The 23462-nt window shown below is 45.2% G+C and overlaps 1 long non-coding RNA gene across 1 annotated transcript in view; it reads left to right on the top strand.

The window, feature by feature from the left end:
- LOC138580313 (uncharacterized) overlaps positions 1 to 13478 on the top strand; it is a 64509-nt gene extending 51031 nt beyond the window's left edge. Inside the window, exon 2 of the long non-coding RNA XR_011304228.1 lies at positions 10496 to 13478. This is a non-coding gene — a long non-coding RNA (uncharacterized lncRNA). The remainder of the gene's footprint in view (positions 1 to 10495) is intronic.
- Positions 13479 to 23462: the final 9984 nt, after the last annotated feature.

Here is a 23462-nt window from a genome sequence, read left to right as displayed (position 1 = left end):
CCTGATTGGAAGGCAGTAGAGGGGAGTATAGAGAGGAAGAGCTCTCAGATAGGGAGGCCTGGGTTATGAAATAACCCAGGCTCTTCAATCAAGCTGATCAGGCCGGAGGTTCCAACTCACCTTTCCTTGCCTCCACATCGATCCTAGCCGGTGAGTGACACCCTGTCTAACAGAAGCAGCTACATCGCATAGGGGAAGGGCATGTAAGAAACTAGAAGGTGTCTCACCCACTAGTCCCCGGGGATCTGTCATCCAGGTGGCCAGGACACGGCCGTCGCTTTTGGATCCAGTTCCTGGGGGTGGACCAGTGCGGGAGGATCATGGGTGAGGGGTCTTCGGGGAGTGGGACACTGGATGGTGAGATGCGGTATCCCCTTCCTTGTAATAGCTTTACCCCATCCTACCAAGAAGGATACTTAGGAACTCAACCCCCCTTTCACAATGTAAACACTTTCTCAGGGACAGCCCGCTATAAAAAGAAATGGACTAACACACGAGCTGCATACCTGACATGTCCCAATAGAATGGTCAGGCAGGGTCAGGCAATTACTGACCACCACACACAACTGACTTCCATTACACTTCCCCATTGAATAAAAGGCGGTGCACAAGAGCACACTCTGAGCGAGGCAAAGCACACGAGGAAACAGCAGATCCAAGATGGTAGTTTAACACGAGGAGAAGGACAGCGAAACCGAAGGGGATCACAAGAGGGAAGTTCCTTTTGACCTTTTCGACAAGGAACTGTTACTTTCATGAAGCCTTGAGAATAGAAAGCGTTAGAACAGGAAACCAGGCTGAGTAATCCTGCATTGTGTGTCGGAGGTACCCGGCACCCTCCCATTGATGGTAATGTTCTTGGCTACGACAACAAAGCAGCATCAGTGAAATCAACACAGCCGTTGACTTGCGGAGACAGATACAAGACTGGTCTGTGTTGAAGCCAAGGTTGCAAGCGGCAACATTGTATGGCGAGCGCTGAAACCAACATTGTATGAAACGTGTGTGATAACCAACGCAAGTAAAGTTTGACAGCAGATGAGTGATTGAACTTTCAAACCAAGATATATGATACCTTTTTTCTGAGTGGTCCAGCACTGCGTACATGCTGAATCGAAGGTCTCTGTAAGGTATCCAGCTGAGAGTTATCCTGTGCTGAAAACGAAGGGAAGGGAAGCCAATGGCTTGAATATCCTGACATATCATTTCTTGAACATTTTTCTTTTTCACACTGTGTATTTAGAGGTAAGGATTGACAATAGGTTTATCGAGTATAGGCCCTTTTATTTTGACAAGACACCACTAGGACAGCATTATTATTATTTGATGGTTCTATCATGTAGTTTGCTGCCATCTTCAGATTTAGGATTAGATGGTTGTTTTTCAAACCAATTGAAGTACAATAAACACCCTTGAACTATGATCACTTGTGTCTGTTTTACTGTTACTAACCATGCCTTCCTCACAATTCAAAACATAAAACGTGAGGAAACCTGCATCTGGATACAAAACCTAACCTTTAGTGAGAACATGCACCTGGATTCAGGACATACACTACAGTGGGAAATGCACATATATTCAAAACATACACTGTAGTGGGAAAATGCACCTAGAAATCAAATATACACTGTACTGGAAAATGCACTTAGATTCAAAGCGTACTGTACTGGAAAATGCACATCGATTCAAAACATAAACTGCAGTGGGAAATGCACCTAGATTCAAAAGATTCACTGTAGTGGGAAATGTGCATAGATTCAAAACCTTCACGGCAGTAGGAAATGCACCCAGATTCAAAACATACACAGTAGTGGAGAATGCACTATGCACTGTGTGAGATGATACAAACAATGCACGAGTATACGCCCGCCCAGAATCAATCAATGGACCAGGTGCAATGGATACCTAGCCTTCCCGCTATCCCCAGCGTATCAGTTTGTAACCCTGCCCGGTCCTGTTGGTGTGGAGTGGTGGTGGTACAATGGTGAGCCAAAGGCAGAGTGTAGATTAGTATAGTGTTAGGAGCAGGTATTTGTACGAGAGTGGTAGGTTTTACCAGAGCACAGTAATGACTGTGCTCACTGCCCGTACCACCTTACCTTAGATGTTGAGTGCTTTGTATAGCGTCCATGGGTGAACAGGGGCAAACAGGGTGAATGAGCTGACCACAGAGGAGCTGCCCTTAGCTGTAGCCATTTGCTGGCTGCCCGAGCAATGGTGCCCTGTGAAAGGACAGTAAAAGGGCTTCATGGTCACGTGTGTCGACAAAAGAACCAATTGAGTGCTGCGAGGGACGAAGGAGGAGGCACGGACACAGTCACACTGGGTGAATGAAGCAAAAGTAAACTAAAACTATCACCAGAACGCTCGCACACAAGGGTTGGAAGGGGATTAAAAGCACGGCTGACAGGTGGGTCCAAAAGGCTTACCGGCTGCAGGAGCTCAGCACAAATGAAGCGGGGAGCTCTGAAAAAGAAGGGGAAAAAGGGTGAATGTATAAATCTTGTTTTATAGTAAGGCTGTGACAATATTTGCCTAGAGGTTTCATTTGCTAACTGTACATTTTAAAGGCCGATAAATCATTGTATGTTTTTGTACTTGCATGTCTAACTGGAATTATTTGTGGTGTTCTATGTCTGTTGTGGCCCTAGATCACTCTCACACCCCTCCTGAGTCTTAGCCTTGCCACTTTGCTACCTTACCTTGATTGGGTTTGGCTAGACTTCAATGTGTTTCCTGTTCACCACCCCCAGGTTTGATTTTGGAAATCCATCTTAACATAGACCACAACACCTGTTGATGCCAAGTAACATAAATATAAATGACATGACAAAGGGGTTTACATTGTCTTCTAATCCACACTTCAAAAACTAGCTGCTCAGGAACCACACTTTCAACTTTAGCAATGTTAGGGAGGGGTGGCATATCAATCCCTAATCCTATATTTGGTCAGTCAGCTGTTGAAAGTCATACAACCAGTTGACAAGGCCAAAATGACCCAATCAATATCATTGTAGACAGCAGAGTCTGTTTACATTTGGTGAGTGATGTGGGAAATACAGTGGGATCCAAAGTGATGTTTTATCAGTCTAAGAGTCACGCATCTCTGAGACAGAAATGTCAGATTCTACTTCGGGAAGCATACAAGTAGCGAACAGCATTTTGTTCTGTCACAAGCAAGTGCGTTTGTGGCTGGCCTCATTTGTGAAAAATTATCTTCACTATTGTCAAGCACCTGTATTAACCTGCTCAGTGTGTCTGATGCAATGTTTTTCTCCCATTCCAAATAGCATTCAATCCAGTCATAGTGGCACCGAAGATTACAATATAAATCCGTTCTGCTAGGAGACCTGGAGTATAAGAATGGGCTCCTGCCTGCTTCTCTGGAACAATGCAGCTTTGCTCTCCATAGAAATATGTGCCACCTTTGCCTGAGTGGAAGGTGTAGTATGTGCCCTGCAGAGCCTGGCATGCGGCAAGCCCCCTCGGTCCCACAGACAACACCAGACAAGCTACTCACCGTCCGGGCTCCGCACGTGCACTGATGCACAGCGGAAACGCCCTTTGTTTATTCAATGCAACAGAGTTACGTCACTCTGTTGCATGTGTTTCTTAAAGTAACACACCACACTCCTCCTTTTTCATATCAACAAAACAGTGTAAAACTCTCCCACCATACAACTTGGCAATAACATCACAAAAACCCCAGATTAACCCTCAGCATAGTTCAAACTGAACTTCATGTGTCCAGCACATAATCTTTTAGGTGAGCAGGTTTCCTCCGCCCTCTTCATTGTGTATATCGCCGGCCATCACCCAAGCTTGGCACCTCTTCACCTGCTTCCCCCTGTTCCAGGAGGACATGAGAACGGTCACCCCCTCCACCACTGTGGGGCTCTTCTGCACACCTTCTTCCAGGCGACCCACTTGGCGGACAGTTTTCCCTGTTCCTCCTTAAGAAACTGGCATTCCTTGTGACTGTGGCACTGCCATCAGACTCTGTCACCATTGACCCTTTCACAGCCACTACGCCCATGGGGTTGGGTTCGTACATAAGCGAAAACTTCCCTTGTGGGTGCCGGTTTCTCACTATCACTACATCTCCTGCAACCAGCTAGTGCGATTTGAGTCCTCGTCGGATGTTCTCCCCTTCCTTCCTTGCTCTCCTCTCCATAGCCACCCTGTCATCATCAATTTCTGCCGGTTCTCAGTCCACTGTGTCTGGTAGCAGCCCTCTCGGACACCTTCTAAACATGGCCCCTGCCGGCGCAACCCCGCTGGAACAATGGGGAGTCACCCAATACTCCCTCAAGAACTGGTATACGGTTTGCTTGAGACAGTGTCCCTGGCCATTGTGGAACACCTTATCGAGGGTCGTCATCAACTGCTCCGCTTCCCTGTTTGCGCTCGGCCACATGGGGTTATCTTGCAATGGTGGATACCATACTCACTCATGAGCTGGGTGAAACTCTCAACTTGAAATGGTGGCCCGTTGTCAGAGCACACCACTTGTGGCAGTCCACGAGAGGCAAACGCCTTCTCCAGGGCCGCTGCCACGTCGCAATAATGCTAATGACTACAGGAACTCTACTACGTGGTACTGTGTCCATTAGTCAATGACTACTAGAAAGTGTGTGTCTCTTCCTGTCGAACCAAAATCCACATGCAACGTCTCCCACGGCTGTGTGCTTTGGGGGCATTGACTCAATGAATGTCTCACGTTGTGCCAGGACCACTGCCTGCCACCAAGTGCATCCGGCTACAAAATCATCCACCTTCTTTTCCAAATCCGGAAACCAGACCTTCAACCTCAGGCGGGCCTTAGTTTTGGCCATCCCCTGATGTCCCTGGTAGGCCAGCAAGATCACTTGCTGAATCTTGCTTGCCGGGAACACCATTCTGTCCCATCTCAGCAGTAGGCCTGATTCAGCCAACTCAAAAACGAGAGCGTTGGCCCCTACTCTGTCAGGGACTGGGGTGTATAGAACTAGAGGTAAAGCGGGGGTGTCCCAACAGGACAAAAATACAGTTTAACAGTAGGCTGAGCCACTGTAAATGTCTCAAAAGAACTGTGTACATTGTGTTTGTTATTTACACATTATGTAGTCTCCTCATGCTATTAGGTAAGAGCTAAAACGAACTGCGCTGAATCCTAGCACTTGTGTAAGTTTCACATTTATTATTTGCAGCAAAGTATATACAAATAGGTACAAAATAGATTAAAGCAATTTTCACGAAAGGGCTAAATCAAGAGTCAGGAGGTTAGAAAAGAGGAGATACATAGATTTAAGAGCAGGTCTCTGGGACTTGGAAGGCAGAGTCGACCACTGGAACGAAAGAACCGAAGACAAGCTGAAAGAAGATGACTGCTGCGACTCCTGGACCGTTGGTTTGCCCGGTGAAGCCCTGCTGCATGTCGGAATTGCCTGAAACTCCCTCGACAGAGTAGCCCCTTCAAGGGGGACTTCTTCCCTTGAGCTGCCGGGAACAACCAACTCACAAGCCACCTGGAAACCGTCTCCATACTGGTTGAATTTTCTTCAGAGTGCTGTTGAAAACCGGATAGCCAGTGAGAGGGATACCAGTTTGTGGACTTTAAGGCACTCACACCTTAAAACCGATATTTAGCCAAACTTGTGGCTTCTTCCCTGGGCAGTGCAGGAACCTCCTGATGTCCTCCTCATTGTCCCCACGACTGAAGCTCAGGAACAGCGAGATCTGCAGGAACTGCCAGGAGCAACTGACGCAGCTACAGCTTTCTTCATCCATGAGGTACTGTGCAAATGCGGTTTGGAAATCCTTTCTGCGGCAGTGAAAGTTTGTGAAACTTTCCCAATTTTGGAGTCTTCTTCGCTCTTAATCTGACATATAACTCTTTTTCTGGCAAACTACTTCTAAGAACATTGGCAAAGACTTAACCGTTTAGTACCAGAACTGTGCTATCCTATCCAAGACACTGAACCATTGAGTTTGGCCCAGGCCTATTGAATTGAACTGCCTCTTGTAGTGAACTGAAACTATTTCCCCTGCCTCTGAAAGTAAGTGTGTTTTGATTCTTATAACCTTTGTTTTTCTACCCCTTTTGAAAGTTACTGAAGTACCATTTTGCTCCCAGTTCAGGGGAGCCTAACTTGTTCAGAAACGTATTGGTTGTGTACTGTAGTGTATTATAGTATGATATTGAGCTGCTTCTTGCTAGTGTTATGTTTTCTAACTAAATGTGAAAATAAATGTATATTATTTTACCAAGAAACCTTGAGTAAGTGTTTGTCTGAACTACTGGGATTGAAAGTCCTTTGTATAACATCATGTACTGCTCACATCCCTCTTGAGATAAGTCTGACTGCTCAGACACTGCTACTACATAACTGTGTACTACAGGCTTGTACCAAAGGTGAGATTGTGCTTACACCTGTCGTGATATACAAAATGCAAATTTGCCATTCAGGGCTTTAGATGACAGCATTAGCCGCTGAAAGCCAATAGTTTATTCAAAGTATGTGCTAAATGCTGAAAGTAATGCTGACAGTAATCTGTTGTAGCACCTCCATTACGCAGTAGTGAGCTACAAGGAATATTCAGGCCTAGTAGGGGTGGTAGGTCACATTATGCATTGTAGATAGACAGGCAGGGCGGAGGCCCCAGTTCTGTAGCTAATAGAGACATTATTGGAGTGTTTGGAGCATTATGGCACCTATATAGCGCTTAGATAGCCAATCTTAAGCGCTATGGACACTAAGCTATGAGTGCATGCCTTTTAGAGCTTGCTCACATGGGGTTCATTCATCTCTTCTTCTGTTAGAATATTCTGCTTTTCTTACTGTAGCCCTGCATGGCTTTGTAAACAAATCCTGTTTCCCTGAGAAGGCCTGGTACGGCCTTGCCCACACGCTGATAAGGACATTCCAGTGCTTTCGCAGAGAGGGCTCCAAGGGAGGGGTAGGAGCGAGCAGGGAGCATCTCAGAGAGAGTTGGGTTTTTCCATGAGCAAGTCTATATTTTGCACAGGGAAAGTTCTGGAACTATGTGTCATGGTGACTGACAGCACGAGATTACAAAAATGCATGCCCACATGGATCAGGTGGGAGATCGATCCGTGGACTTGGTTCGAGCAAGATCGAGTGTCCGGAACCTGATGCTCTGTCGGCACCCTGAAACGCTGTCATCTGAGCGGGGCTGGCAACAGCTAGCTTAGGATGGCCAGGGTCTCCCACCGCTGATTGAAGGGGCGTAAAACTGTGTTTCTCTATGTTTCTCTAAGTTCTATGTTTCTCTATATTTTGTATTTCTCTAAGTTTTGTGTTTTGTAATCTTCTCTAACTTGAATCCCAAAATGCTGCTAAATTTTACTGTTTATGCTTTTGTCTAATAAATGGTAAACATTTTGAAGGTGGCATTTGTCAATAGCATGAGTTCACTGCTCGGCACAATAGAAAATGTATTTTGGGCTGAATTGGGTAATTTTTGCTCTCAAGGGCTGGTCCCGAGGAAGATTTTCCCCTTTTCAAGACATTTGGTGGCAGCTTGGGGATTTGTGCAGAGCAGTGCCTTGCTGTGAAATGACAAATTGTGTGAGAGAACACAGTGCAAAGTGAGGACCAGGCTGTCGTATTTCCTTGGTGGTCTCACTGCAGCTCTGAGACGTCAAATAGACAGCACTTTTGTATTGGCTTGCCGCGGCCGATAGCTTGTGTGGTTAAGACTTTCCCCTTCAGTAAATCAGTCGTGGCTGACTTACTGCTGGGGAACAGAGCCAGGGAGCACAAGGTGATAAACAAGCGGGAAATGGCTATGTTTAAAGCGCTCCGATGAATGGTGAAGAAAGATTTATGTTCAATTAGGAAAGAATTCTTTCATGCGGTTTCCCCAGTTAAAGTTGTAATTTGGATTGCAAAGTGAGACGGAGTTCTCACTCTATTTTGTCATGAGGGCAAGAAAAATAGTTGCGAGGATTTGACATGCAAATTTTGAATAGTGATTTAAACATTGAGATCCAGCCCCAGTGTGCTAGCGAGTGGGGGGCTGTAATGTAAGGAGGCGAAGGTTCGCTTTTTAAATGTATGCTTTTGAAGTGTTGACATTCCTGAAGATAACGTGGGAATGAGCAGAGTTTAGGAGAAAGAGTAACATCAGTGTTGAAAGCCTAAAGGGTTTGTTTTTGGCAACTGTAAATTCCATGTGCTGGTGGTGCATTCTGTTTAAAGGAACACACTTAAATGGCTACATTGCATTTTAGCTGTGCCATGCTTACAATGGGTAAGAGACTCACTTAAAAAAAGAAAGGGAGTGAATGGTATTTGGATTTTCGATTTTTGTGTATTGATTTGAAATTGCAGAATCAGTTTGCAATGGTTTGGGGGAAAAAGACAATTTATATTTTCTAAATTGCCCCTAAATTGTCCCTGGAGTATTTTTGACTGTTCCCACACTATGTCATGGGATTGTTGCCAATGGCAAAAGTACTGTTGCTATTAAGTGATGTATGTTTTTTGGAAATAGTGACCTGTTGACTGCGATACATGGTGAAAAAAGTTGTTGACACATTATCAGCCCACAAGCAATATAGAGTGTGGGTTGCTCTTGCAGAAAACGTGCAGGGAGCTGCACTACGCATGACATGTTTCAAATGCACTAAAATAAGTGGTTACATTCTGGCAATGGTACAACAGAATGAAAAATCTGTGTGTGATAAGACAGCACAAAGATTCAGTGGGTTGCGGGTTCTTTTGAAAGATCGCACATTGCATTGGAGTGAGTTTGTGAAGCCAAACTACAAAGTCACCAGAAAGAAACATGATTTTACATGGGACATTGATCAGTAGCCTGTTTTTCAACAGGCTAAAAGACACATTGCAGATTTGCAGAATTACATGGAGTTGAATCTGATGACAAGAAAAAGTGCCTCTTTTGAAAATAAGAGTCTTGCTGTGCAGAGCTTGTGCCTTGAAGATAACTTGCACTGTCTTGGGCGAGGTGCGCGAAAAAAACCCCAAAAAAAACTGTTGGAGGAAGGCAGGAAAGCAAAGAATGCTGCGCTCCTGTTCAGTAAAATGGTGTTTACAGAAGCTGGCAGATATGGGAGCTTTTTATGAGTTGCTGGATCAGCGCAGAAAACAGTTAATCTGGATGAACTGTCTGAAAGAAGTGCCTTCCATTGAAGCCGCCCCAGCTTATGAGTTATAGGCAAAGATACAAGCTTGCCGCGTGCGTATGGCGCTGCAATGTGCACAGGAAAGATAAACAATGACATTCCTGCATTCCATCCCCTGTGAGAGACACTGTCAGTGTGAGCAAAGACTGAGGTGGGGGTGCAAAGCCAGAATGCTGAAACTGAACTGAAGGCAATAATTGCTGTGAGGAGATGAAAAAGAGCGCAATCTACCTTACACATGCTGATGTACGCATGCTTTCTGACACTGGCATGCAATAACAGAGATGATCAGAAGTAAAGAATTTGCCCAGTATCAACACTGTAAGGAAAAGAAATGCTGCATGCAGATGGCAGGCTGGGCGCATCACGCATCTGAACATTTGGGGGAAACTGTGCACCTGTGAATGGGCTAAGAAAAGACAGCTGCCCATTTCAAGAGACATTGCCGTGCAAGCTGCATCCCCGTGCCCCATGTGATGTGAAGTGGAGTAAAGCGCTGTGCACTGGAGAAGAAACCTCTAGGGGCTTTGAGAAGTGAAAATACACAGCTGGCAAAATGCAAGCTACATTGCCAGGGCTGGAGTAATTGACAAAGACATTATGGCGTTCCAGATGGAAGCAAAACTGACAAAGGTAGCCGTTTTGCAAGAGACAACATGCAGAGCGGGGCTTTGGAGTATAACATGAACACTGCACATTAGCCATGATCCAGAAGCCTCACGGCTTAGTGCAAGAATGAATGATTTGTTGAAGCAACTAAAGGAACTGACTTAGACTATCACTCTCAAAGGGGTGGCCCAAGAAATCAGCAGGCACCCTTTGGGAAAATGACAAGTGGAAAACCAGAGGCTTGAAATACACTAGCTGTATGGAGAAAAATAAACAAAGCTGCTTGTGCAACTGCAGGCGGTATTGGACTGAAGGACTTTAACTTTGAAATATAGAGTGATGCCAGCAGGGCAGCCTAAATCAAGATCATGAAACACTGGAAGCAAGTTGGCGCCTGGCATTTGTGATCGCTTTGGTGACAAAGAAAAGCATTGATCCATTGAGAAGTGCGACCTGGGTACTTATTATATGGCTTTTGTAAAATCACAGATCAGTCTGAAGTACCATTGACCAACTATGATCGCATTGCACAAATGAGTTGGCGATTAGGCAGTTACACCCCGTATGGTTGAGTGTAAAAAAGCCCCCAGTAGCAGTAGCTACAGTAGCAATGATAAAGTGTGTACTTACCTGATGAGACTTCTGAAGGTGGGGGTGGTGTTAAGGGAAGGGGTGGATAACAATGATATTGTACTTTTGATGAAATACTAACATTTCTGTTTGTATTTTGCCTAGGCAAAATAAAGCAAGACAGTTGCGTGCCATGATTGGGGTAGACGTGTGCAATTGGCGGGTGACACTGATCAGTCAAGCAGACGCATTCTCAGAGAAAGCGGGTCACTGCGAGATGCTATGTCAACTTTGAACCTGTCCTGCACCGCACTCAATGCTGCTAATGTGCGTGGCGCGTGAGGACATTTGTTCTGCAACCTGCGAGAAGTGTCCAACAGAGTAATAACTTTTGCTGAACTGGCACGGTGCAGACTTGGCTAGTTATCAAACATTTGATGCTGCACATTCAAATGATTCAGTTGCTGGAAATAACCTGGTTGATATGTTTTGCCTTTCTTGTTTAAAGGACTGTGGACAATGGGTTGTGGGCTGTGACATCATGCACCACAAACAGCTGTGTGGCACAGCACTTGAATGCTAACACATTGAAAAATGTTTTTTAAATGCATTTTTGAGATGAATCTGAAAAAACGAAATGTTTTGCTCTTCCAATTGAATTGCTTTAACCAAAGATGATTTGCCTGTTTTTTTTTTTTTAAACTACTACGTTGCACGTAGGCAGGAATAAGATTTATGAATTGTTGGGGCAGCAGGGTTATGGAAGCAGGAGCGTAATATATTTTGAGATAAAATGAGTGCGCACACCAGGTTCTTAATTTGAAGAAATGCTGCCGAGTATGAGCTCTAATTTGAGATGGTAACCTTTGAAACACTGGATACTTTTACAGCCAGCCTTAAGGCGGGTAAATGAAAACAAGACTGACTTGATATTTGATTTTATGACAGTGTGTGCACACGGTTTTTGTTAAACCAACAAGTTTCATGTTTTTATGGGGACGGCTGTCTCCAGCACCCTAATGCAAAGAGTGACCTTTTGATTGTAGACATTTAGAGTAATTCATTAGAAAAGCGCTACAAATGAGTATCCACATGGAATTGCTAACGTACTGGCCTGGCACATTGTCGGGCATCTTTTGTCACTGACTCATATGACTGGTGCTTATGAAATCCTAGGCCCAAATGTTTCAGTGAATGGATCCAACAATCTGTTTGATGTTTCATGTTTTTTCTGACCAAAGAACTGCAGCGAGTGTTTTTGCCAAGATTTTATGGACTATAACTTGACTAAATGCATTTCACACAATTGTATGATGAAACAGCCACTGCCGGATGGTAGTATAGTGTTTATATCTAAAAACTAATATTGTATATGAAGTCACACAAGGTAGAAACTGTGAACATGCTAGATTTTCCAGTAGTAAGGCAACATTTAAATTGTAGGCTGGTAATGCCCACCTCTATTATTACAGTGATACCCTTAGACATAGATTTATCAGCAGGTGTTGGCTTTACGCTCCGAGTGGGGGCGACTATCCTCAACCCACTGGCACACAGAGCTATAGTTACCAGCAAACATATGGATTAAACCGCTTGCTTTTGATTGCATGAATAACACATGCCATGCTTTAATGCAAATTAGTAGAATTGTTTTTATTTAGATAACCTGGTGCCCATGGGTTCACCTTGCTCATGAAATTAAATGGTTTTTGGTTGGGTTCCACATACATGGGGGAAGTGTCTAATCATACAGCCCATAGTCACGTTTGAATGCCCTGGGATCAGGGGGAGGGTAGGCCCTTAGAGTGAAAGGCTGCCACGTTCAGAATTGGTAACCATACATAAATGCAATAGTGCATTGTAGATTTGACTACACCGGATTGCCTTGATATTCTAACTGCATGCTGCTTTTTAACTGACAATCAGTTATATGATCATTTTTTAGGTATTTTTGTGTAGGCCAGGTTTTGGCAAGGGTATATGTCCCTATTCACTTTGTGTACATTTTTGTTTAGGTAGTGTTTTTACTAACCTTGCATGCCACGCTGACTAACCGCTAGAAGATGGTTTGCTTAAACCTCTTGCAAAGCCCCATGGTCTTTAACCACCTCATTTATCACTGCACTACATACTATGTTGATGGGTATTAGCCAGCATTGTCGCCTACACTTTGAAAAGAGGTCGAATGTCGTGATATACAAAATGAAAATTTGCCATTCAGGGCTTTAGATGACAGCATTAGCCGCTGAAAGCCAATAGTTTATTCAAAGCATGTGCTAAATGCTGAAAGTAATGCTGACAGTAATCTGTTGTAGCACCTCCATTACGCAGTAGTGAGCTACAAGGAATATGCAGGCCTAGTGGGGGTGGTAGGTCACATTATGCATTGTAGATAGACAGGCAGGGCGGAGGCCCTAGTTCTGTAGCTAATAGAGACATTATTGGAGTGTTTGGAGCATTATGGCACCTATATAGCGCTTAGATAGCCAATCTTAAGCGCTATGGACACTAAGCTATGAGTGCATGCCTTTTAGAGCTTGCTCACGTGGGGTTAATTCATCTCAGCTTCTGTTAGAATATTCTGCTTTTCTAACTGTAGCCCTGCATGGCTTTGTAAACAAATCCTGTTTCCCTGAGAAGGCCTGGTACGGCCTTGCCCACACGCTGATAAGGACATTCCAGTGCTTTCGCGGAGAGGGCTCCAAGGGAGGGGTAGGAGCGAGCAGGGAGCATCTCAGACAGAGTTGGGTTTTTCCATAAGCAAGCCTATATTTTGCACAGGGAAAGTTCTGGAACTATGCGTCATGGTAACTGACAGCACGAGATTACAAAAATGCATGCCCACATGGATCAGGTGGGAGATCGATCCGTGGACTTGGTTCGAGCAAGATCGAGTGTCCGGAACCTGATGCTCTGTCGGCACCCTGCAGCGCTGTCATCTGAGCGGGGCTGGCAACAGCTAGTTTAGGAGGAACAGGGTCTCCCAGCGCTGATTGAAGGGGCGTAAGACTGTGTTTCTCTAAGTTCTATGTTTCTCTATATTTTGTATTTCTCTAAGTTTTGTGTTTTGTAATCTTCTCTAACTTGAATCCCAAAATGCTGCTAAATTTTACTGTTTATGCTTTTGTCTAATAAATGGTAAACATTTTGAAGGTGTCATTTGTCAATAGCATGAGTTCACTGCTCGGTACAATAGAACCTGTATTTTCGGCTGAATTGTGTAATTTTTGCTCTCAAGGGCTGGTCCCGAGGAAAATGTTCCCCTTTTCAAGACAACACTTCTAGTCTTAATTGTGTGTAGTGTTCCCAAAAGGTACTGCATGTAATTCTGCCTAACATTCATCACTAAAAGAGTTTCCTTCCTTACTTCGTGATTGAGGTACTGGGGCTCGATCATCGTTCCCTTGAGCTCCATAGTTGCTATCTCGTCTTAACTGTTGATAGACCTTGGGGGTGAGGCTTGCTGATGAGGAGCATGTGCAAGTGGATCTTGGTCAACTAGCCAAAACCCTGCCCACCTGGTGCCTTCCTGGTTGACCCTCTTTTTCCCCAATTAGCAAGCCCCACCCACCTGGTGCCTTCTTGGTTGCCGCTCTTTTTCCTTACTTAAGGAGCCCTCCAGCCTCTTTTCCTGGTTCCATGTAATAATGTCGCCACAAAAATCTCGCCATGCAAAAATATCGCCGAAAAATGGCCATTTTTTGTGGCGACATTATTGCATGGAACATGCGGGGGACACCCCCGTAACACCCAAACTTTTTTTTTCTATGTTTTTATTTTTATTTTTGATGTTTATTTTTTTTTTTGCCCCTGTCCCCATATATATGGTCACCCATATAATATCGCTGCGACCTTTTCCCGGCGATATTATTTACGGCGACCATATATATGGGGATAATATTACCTGATACCCTTTTCCTTTGCAAATGGGTAGCGGGTGCAAGTGGATCTTGGTCACCTGGCCTAAGCCCCGCCCACCTGGTGCCTTCCGGGTTGCCGCTGTTTTTCCCCACTTAGCAAGCCCCCTCCGCCCGCCTGGTGCCTTCCTGGAAGAGTAGAAACAGATCAAGCCTGTCCGACAGCCAAGAGACTGAATGAGAGGGGGTGGAGGCAGGAGAAATAAGATGCAGAATAGGATTAGTGAGGAATACAGACGAGAAAGCAGAGCATACATAGCGAGAAAGAAACTAAGGAAAACTGTAGCAAGAAGGAAGGAGAACAGACAGAATTTTAAGGGTTGAGAAGGAACAAAGTACAAAAGGATAGGAGGGGAAATGTGAGAGTGAAGAATGGAGGTGGGACAGGTGAGGAACAAGGGTGATAGCACGGGTGCAAGAGAGGAAACAAGAGAAAGATAGAACAAGCAGATGGTGTCAAGAATAGGAGATCTTGGAAGGAAGGAGGGTGACACAGAATAATAGAAAACAAGCCAGTAGCAATGATAATGAAAAACGAAAAGTACAATATAATGATATAGGGGAGTAAGATGCTGAGCAACATAGTATACATTTCAGCAATAGTGGCCAATATTTTTATCATGGCAGGTTAGGGCCTATGCCAATACTCCATTCCCCATCCTTCTGTGATACAACCTGGATGTGAAAGTTTTGCCCCAATCCTTATACCAATTAAAGAAATCCCTCGACTCACCTTTATTTGAATCGGACAGAGGGGCTTTTCGTCCAGACCTATCTGACTTTACCAGAATCACATTACAAATTAGCTGCTTTCCCTCTTCTTGAAGACTCAGGGCCTCATCACAAGTTGGGCGGTAACGCCGGCGGAATTACCGCCGGCGGTATTAGCCCTACCGCCAAACTCCCCAGAGCTATTACCGCCGGATCACGGGTTTGGCGGTAATGGAATTCCCCATTCCCCACTGAGCCCATTCGGGAATGCCCCATTCCCCATTGGGCTTAATGGGGAATTTTCGCGCTCTTACTGCCGGCGGATTTCCCGCTGGCGGTAATAGCGCAAATTTTCGGCAGATTTCCCCCCAGCTCAGAGCTGGGGAGAAATCCGGCAAAGCCCTGACCACCAAACTCGTGATGAGGCCCGCAATATTATAAAAGGCATGTATTAGAGATATTGGGCAATTCGCCTTTTGGCATTTTACTTACTCTCAGCAACCACCTCTGACTATGGCTAGGTGGTCTCTGTAAAGTTGTGTTTCCTACATCCCTTCCAGTGAGCTTGATGATAAGGGCAGTTTTTTTTCTCTTGCATACATGCTAACGTTTTGGATCGCCTGGGAGGGAGATGTGATCATGAGAATTGGGAGAATGAAATGTTCCCATTGAAATACATTGGGTTTAGTGATATTTTAGGCGGGAAATAGTCAAAAATACAGTTTGTTTTAACAGTAAAATCAGGAGACTCACGCCTAAATTGGGAGAGTTGGCATGTATGCTCTAGATGTGTGATCCTGGGCAAATATAGAGGACTCACCTTAGCAAGGCCTACATTAATTTCCACGCCTATTGCTCCTATTCACGAGTTGCATGGCCCATCCGGAGTACCCCACAGAAGAATGTGCAAAATTCTTTGCTATGCTTGTTTGTTGATGTGCAATCCAGGTTACTAACGTACATTGTTTGCTTGGTTGCCAAAGATGTGCTTTTAGAAGTCACATTCAGACACACATTTTCCTGAAAATAAAATGCTTTTTTTAATAAATGCGTTTTGTTGTACCATACGATGATGTGTTATCTTTCGGTATGTTTGCATTACTGTTTGTTTTTCTTATCCACAGTGTTTTAGAAGTGCGATTTTATTTCCAGCATATTTGGTTGGGAGTCCGCTTGTTTTGTACTTCTTTTGGAGGGGCATTCAGCTTTTTTTTCACTTCCGACTTGGCAACGCTGGTGGAGGTAATGCCAGGTCAGAAGGAAACAATAAGCTGAATGCCCCTTCAAAACAAACCCAAAACAAGCTGACTCCCAACCAAATAAGCTGAAGAAAACAAGCACACCTCTAAAACAATGTGGATAGGTCTTAGAAGTTGAAAAATAACTATAACGCAAATAATACATACAGAGAACACAAACATAATATGTTAACAAAAAGCATTTATTAAAATTGTTATTTTCTAACAATTGGTGTCTATTTTAAATTCTTGTATGTGTGCGACTTATAAAAGCGCATCATTGGCTTTTTGGATCCTTGGCTGCTCTGGTCCTTGATTCGTCAATCACCTCTGTTCCTTGGCTCCATTGATGGTCCCTGCCAAGTAGCCCCATGTCCTTCATGACACTGAGTCCAGTTATTTCCTGTTGAATGCTAGGACTGGTATTTTACTACTTCCCATTATAAGTATAGGCCTACAAGGACCAGTATGCAAAGGGAAAATACAGGACTGGCTCATGGCAACACGCATGACATAGCCCCCACCCCCTTGCCATCTTCCTTCTTTTCCTTCTGGTATTTGGCGTAATAAGAAAAAGAATATCCATTTACAAAGTGTCGACTTGTACTCCCAAATTGAACTAGCCAGGTGCTGTGGCAGTACTGGTGAACGGACTCAGTCTTCTGGTTCATGCTAGAGTTGGCCTGTCAATGCACTGAGCAAGAAGGAAAAGTAAACCTACAGGAAAAATAATATATGAACAAAAGCACAAGCGGGAAGATAAGAATCATACACGACCAGTAGCACCCAAAACACCTTCTCATGGGAACTCTTTGAGCTCTCTTTAATCAAGCCTTAACATCAAACTTTGCATTCGACCGTGACATAATTTGAGCTGTAAATGCTACTGGTGTACAGTGGTGGAAATGGAAAAAATGTGGTGGGGGATCCCACAACACGAGGGCTGGGTGGGGGAGGAGTTTGGTGGGAGGCAGTGCCCGAGGGGGCGTGGTCTAGAGGGGGCAGGGCTCGTAGTGGACATCCAGCAATGCTGGAATACTTAAAACATTTTTTAATTTTTTTTTTTTAAAACACCCGTGACGGCAGCATTGCCTTTTACCTCGCTTTTGGCACTGGTGTGTAATGCACAATGGTTGCTACATGTACAATCAGTTGTACATGTAGCGAGCATTGTGCATTACTCACCAGTGCCAAAGCCGTGGTAAAAGGCAATGCTGCCGTCCAGGGCTGGCCTTAGCAGCAGCAGCGCCCTGGCGGAATTGACGCCCCTCCCCTTGCGCCCCTTTAGGAGCCTCACATGGTCTTTATATAGAGCAGTCTTCTATGTGCATTAACACATGCCATGCGGCCATGTTTTTTTTACCAGCCAGAGCGAGCTAATTGACTGGGTTCAAATCCCAGCTTCACATCCTCTTAATAAACCTTGACATTGGGCACAACTTTTTCTTTTACTGCGCCCCATCTGCCAAAATGTGGAGTCGGTAGAAGTGACTCAATGTAGGCTTTGAAAACAAACCAGTCATAGTGGAAATGCGAACCAATCGAATGCACATCACACACTTTTTAGCTTCTTGTAATGCAGCCTCCCATGAAGCACCCGAGAATCAATCGCTTACTTAACTCCTTGTTGCTTCTGATGCAATGATGTCCACACATATGCAAATTATGGCAGATCTTTCACTGTTTAAGTTCAGACCCGCCCTGCATCCCATTGAGTTGGCGGAGGAGGGGCTCATGTGAGGTGGGTGAATTTAATAAGAAAAGGGCGCCTGCTGCCCCTTCTCCCAGCTTGGGGGAGCCTTTGAAAGACTCCCCAGAGCTGGCTAGCAGGGGGCTAATGGCGCCCTGAGGGGGCTTTGCAACATGGTAGGTCACCTGGCCTGCCCTAAGGCCGGTTTTGCTGCAGTCGCGTGCGCTTTTTTTTCTTTTCTTTTTTAAATATTCCAGCGCAGTTCATGGTCTTGGGCTGCTGACTTTGGCCGGATCCTGAGATCCGGCTCCATATCTGGTGCCGGACTTCGGATCCACCGAGAGCTGGCCCAATGACCAGCACTGCTGGTGTAATAAAAATGTCTTAACCTGGTCTGCCTTCAGCCAATCTATTTATAAGCACTGTGAGTCCCCTTCAGTGAAGTCCTGTTAACAGTTTTTGGCTTTTAAAGACATATCAGCCATTTGCCAGGCACTGCCATTAGATTGCACTGATAGGCCTCTCTCCCACTATACAGGTCTCCCAAATTTAGCAGGGCTCTGTCTCCTAATTGCACTGTATGATATCTAGACTGCCCTGATGGGCCTCTCTCCCACTATACAGGTCTCCCAAATTTAGCAGGGCTCTGTCTCTTAATTGCACTGTATGATATCTAGACTGCACTGATAGGCCTCTCTCCCACTATACAGGTCTCCCAAATTTAGCAGGGCTCTGTCTCCTAATTGCACTGTATGATATCTAGACTGCACTGATAGGCCTCTCTCCCACTATACAGGTCTCTCAAATTTAGCAGGGCTCTGTCTCCTAATTGCACTGTATGATATCTAGACTGCACTGATAGGCCTCTCTCCCACTATACAGGTCTCCCAAATTTAGCAGGGCTCTGTCTCCTAATTGCACTGTATGATATCTAGACTGCACTGATAGGCCTCTCTCCCACTATACAGGTCTCCCAAATTTAGCAGGGCTCTGTCTCCTAATTGGACTGTATGATATCTAGACTGCACTGATAGGCCTCTCTCCCACTATACAGGTCTCTCAAATAATCTAACCGCGCTTAATTCAGTACCCACTAATCCCGAAAACCCGCCACTACCTAACTCAACTAAATTCCATACCCACAGACCACTAACACCCTAACCCCCCACGCCCCTCGACAGTTTACCCTTAGGAAACACCCCCCACCGACAGAAAGCAACACTGAGCCAGAGAACACCCCAGCGTACCCAGAGAAGGAAACCGAGGTCACGGCGACCGCACAACACAGCATAGAGGACCAACTACCACACTACGCCTGCATCTAGACTGGAAAATGTCCCGTACCAGAAAAGGACGCCGAGAAAGAGAACAAGACCGAGCAACAAGAGACGCGAACACACAACACCGACAGAACCCACAAGAAACAGCCCCATTGCAAGAAAACACACCTAAAGCAGACACAACCGGAACACAATCCACAAGAGAAAAATCCCTATACCTCACACCTTACCTCGCAACAACTACGGTACACCGACACCCCAACACGGAAACCTCGAAACATGCAAAGAATTTCCTGACAGACGCCGGAAAAAGACGTGGGGCAATCAACAAGAGAATGGGAAGGCTCCGACCCGTTACCCCTTACATTACAAGAACAGAGGGACAACACCAATTCCCACCACGCCCTGCACAACACGGCGAAGTACCAACAACCAGCAACGCCACTCCCCACCCAACAATCGAACGCAAAGAAGAAACCACTGCCGATCTTCATCCGAGTAGCATCACAGCAGAAACGCCAAGATTAATCAGCCCTGTTATCAACTTACTAGACCGCTTCAATGAAGAAGCAGCTGTCGCCGTTCTTCATCCTACCAACATCAATGCAGAAACTCCACGAAAATACAATTACAGAATCGAACAACATATAACCTCAAAACAGAACCTCACCCAGAGAATCCACTGTAACCTAATAAACGCAAGGTCAATGGTCAAACACTCAACGGAAATATACAACCTGCTGTCAGAAGGAGGCATAGACATCCTATTTGTAACCGAAACATGGCTAGACGACAACTACAAGATCACCCTCAACAACTGCCTGCCCGAAGACTTCAAATGCACCCAAACAACCAGGAAATCCAAAAGAGGGGGGGGACTAGCGATCATCCACAAGGAACAACTGACCATCAAAATGGAAGACCCACTAAACATTGACAAATGGGAATCCCTAATACTACGACTTTCAGTAAACCACAAAACCAACCTGAAATTCATACTGATATACAGACCACCAACCTACGATGCGACTTTCATAGACGCCTTCACGGAAGCAATCACTACCCTAGCCATCAAGCACGACCATCTGATCATCCTTGGAGATTTCAAAATTTGGTTCGACGAAGAAACCACAACCACACAAAAATCATTAACCGCCCAACTAGCAACCATGAACCTGCAACAACTAGTCAAAGGAGCAACCCACTCAGCAGGGCACACACTTGACGCAATCTTCGCCAACAAGGATCTCATCACCAAGGCACCCCCCAATTCAAATACTTTGGAGCGACCACCTCATTATTCCGTTCATAATCACAACGGCCGCTCCGACAAAAAAGCAACAAGAAAAACAACCTATTGTGATGGAAAGAAACTGGAGAACCATAAAAAACTCCAACCTAACCGAGCTCCTAGAACTAAGCAAACCACAAGCATCAACAATGGAAGAAGCAGACCTAGACAAAAAAGTTGCCCTACTTCATACCTGGATCACAACAACCCTTGACGACATCGCCAAAGAAAAGCCTTTCACCCCATCATGCAAGAAAACATCAGCAAAATGGTTCACCCCACTACTCAACGCCATGAAAAGGAAAAACCGAAAACTAGAAGCTGAATGGAGGACCAACAACACCACTGCAAACAAAATGAAATTCCTACAACAGATCCGCGCATATAAAAAGGAAATACAAAAAGCGAAGAGGAAAAATTACGACAACCGAATCACCAGAGCACCAAACGCTCAAAAAGAACTATTCAAAATCATAAACGAAATAAAAAACCTGCCGGCCTGCAACAACACGCCAATCCCATCGACGAAACTCTGCGAGGACCTCGGAGACCACTTCAAAAACAAAATAACCTCCATCCAACACACCATACGAAACAATCCGAGCGTCCACAACTCAAACCCCACCGACACAGACGAGGAACACACAAACAAGCTACGAAACTTCCCAGAAATATCAGTTGAGGCTTTCGTCAAACTGGTAAACCGAAGCAACAAATCAGGCTCTCCTGAAGACCCTTGCCCTCCAGACATATTCAAAACAATTCTCAAACAAGGAACCCTCATGGAATACCACAGGAATCTCCTCAACCTCTCAATCTCAACAGGCAAAGTACCGCAGGCTTTCAAAACGGCTTACATCAAGCCACTACTTAAAGACACAACAGGAAACGTGGAGGACCCATCTAACTACAGACCCATCTCCAACATACCCTACACAGCCAAACTGCTAGAAACGTACGTCTACCAAATAACCCAAGAATTCATAGAAGAGCACTGCCTATTAGACGAGGCACAAGTTGGCTTTAGACCCATGAGAGGAACAGAATCGGCTCTCCTCGCAATATGGGACGACCTAAAAACAAACGCAGACTCAAACAACAGCACCGCCCTGATTCTCCTTGATCTGTCTGCAGTCTTCGACACCGTCAACCACGCCATCCTCATAAAGAGATTAGAAGGACTAGGGATAACGGACACTGCCCTACTATGGATCAAATCCTTCCTAACAAACAGAACAGAAACAATATGGATGAAACCTTGTAAATCCAAACCCAGAGTCTCCACGTGCGGAGTACCACAAGGATCTTCCTTCTCCCCACTTCTATTCAACATCTACATGTACCTATTAATCAAACTCATCAAAAAACACGGCCTCACATGCTACAACTACGCCGACGATACGCAAATAATCTTCAACATACAAGACACCCGAGAAGAAAGCACCCCACTAGAGAATTGCCTTCGAGACATATTCAACTGGATGAACCTCAACCATCTCAAAATCAACCCAGGTAAAACAGAGATAATGATTGTTTCAAAAAAGGGAGGAGACATCAACTACATCCCATGGCCAAGAGAGCTCGGCACCACACCAGAACCTTCATCTACGGTAAAAAACCTGGGGATCCTGATGGATAACAACCTCACCCTGGAGCCACAAGTAAACTCAGTAATCAAGAAATGTTTCTTCCTCCTGCGAGCAGCAAAAAGGATACTACCGTTCCTGTTGTTCGCCAACAAAACACTTACCATCATCGCTCTGATCATGTCCAGAGTAGACTATGCCAATAGCTTATACATGGGCATGCCCGAACGACTTCTAAAAAAACTGCAACGCATACAAAATGCAGCAGCCAGACTTCTCCTCAAGCTACCCAGAAGAGAACACATCACACCCGCGCTAAAAATACAACACTGGCTACCGCTGAAACAGCGAATAAAGTTCAAAGCCATGTGCATCACGCACAGAGCAATACACAAACAAGGCGCAGAATTCCTAAGCGCAAAACTGCGCCTACATCAACCGACAAGAACACTAAGATCAAGCACAGACATACGCCTGGAACCAAAACCCTACAACAGGAAAACATTTGGAGGATCGTCTTTCTCTCACCAGGCACCCAAAACTTGGAACGACCTACCTAAGAATATACGGAATACAACAAACCACCTAGCATTCAGGAAACTCCTCAAATCATGGCTCTTCAAAGCGTAACCACCACGGAGACGCACCGGAATGCCCATACACTAAAACAATGATGAAAATAACCCCAACTTCGGCCACTCTCAAATTGAACAAACGCTCAAGCCAAAGAACCAACCACTCGACAGAGCATAAGACATCATGGAAGACAGCCGCAAAGGAAGGCTACAGAGACTGACCACCTAACTAGACCCAGACGAAACCTAGACCTACACTCTCCCGCTCTTACGCACCGGACGAACACAGCCAGACTGGCAGACGCATCTAGATAGACGTTGGCCTGCGTCGCATGTGGATAGGACTGTTCGAAGGATAACTCGCCCGCGCCTAGGAAACGTGAATGCTAGCTTATGCCACAATCAAAGCCGTGAACACCAACCTGCGTGGCGTTCGGATGGAGTTGTGAACGCTAGCTTGCCCACTCCTGGACCGATCTCTAAACACTAGCCTGCGCCGCGACCAGATAAAAGTGTGAATGTTGGCATGATCACACCAGTATGGAGCCCCAATCATTGGCCTGCGCCGCGCCTAGATGGGAATGCGAGGGCCAACAAGTGCCACTCTCCCCAGAACCGCGAGTACTAGCATTGGTAAAGGTCAGGTAACCCACTAACCAATAAGCTCAAACTCTGCATACTTATCTCACTCAAAAACTCACACAACCATCTCTCGCACAACAAACCGCACGCACTTCACAACACTGCAACAACACATACACCGGAACAACAGCACACGTGGACTGACTCCAATTCGATACCTGCACCAAAGCTCAGCACCCGGTGTATACTGAGTTGAAGATGC

This window comes from Ambystoma mexicanum, chromosome 3p, assembly GCF_040938575.1.
Source record: "Ambystoma mexicanum isolate Mex_15411 chromosome 3p, UKY_AmexF1_1, whole genome shotgun sequence".
Taxonomy (NCBI): domain Eukaryota; kingdom Metazoa; phylum Chordata; class Amphibia; order Caudata; family Ambystomatidae; genus Ambystoma; species Ambystoma mexicanum.
The sequence above is the reverse complement of the archived record's forward strand: the minus strand, read 5'-3'. Positions and strand labels throughout refer to the sequence as shown.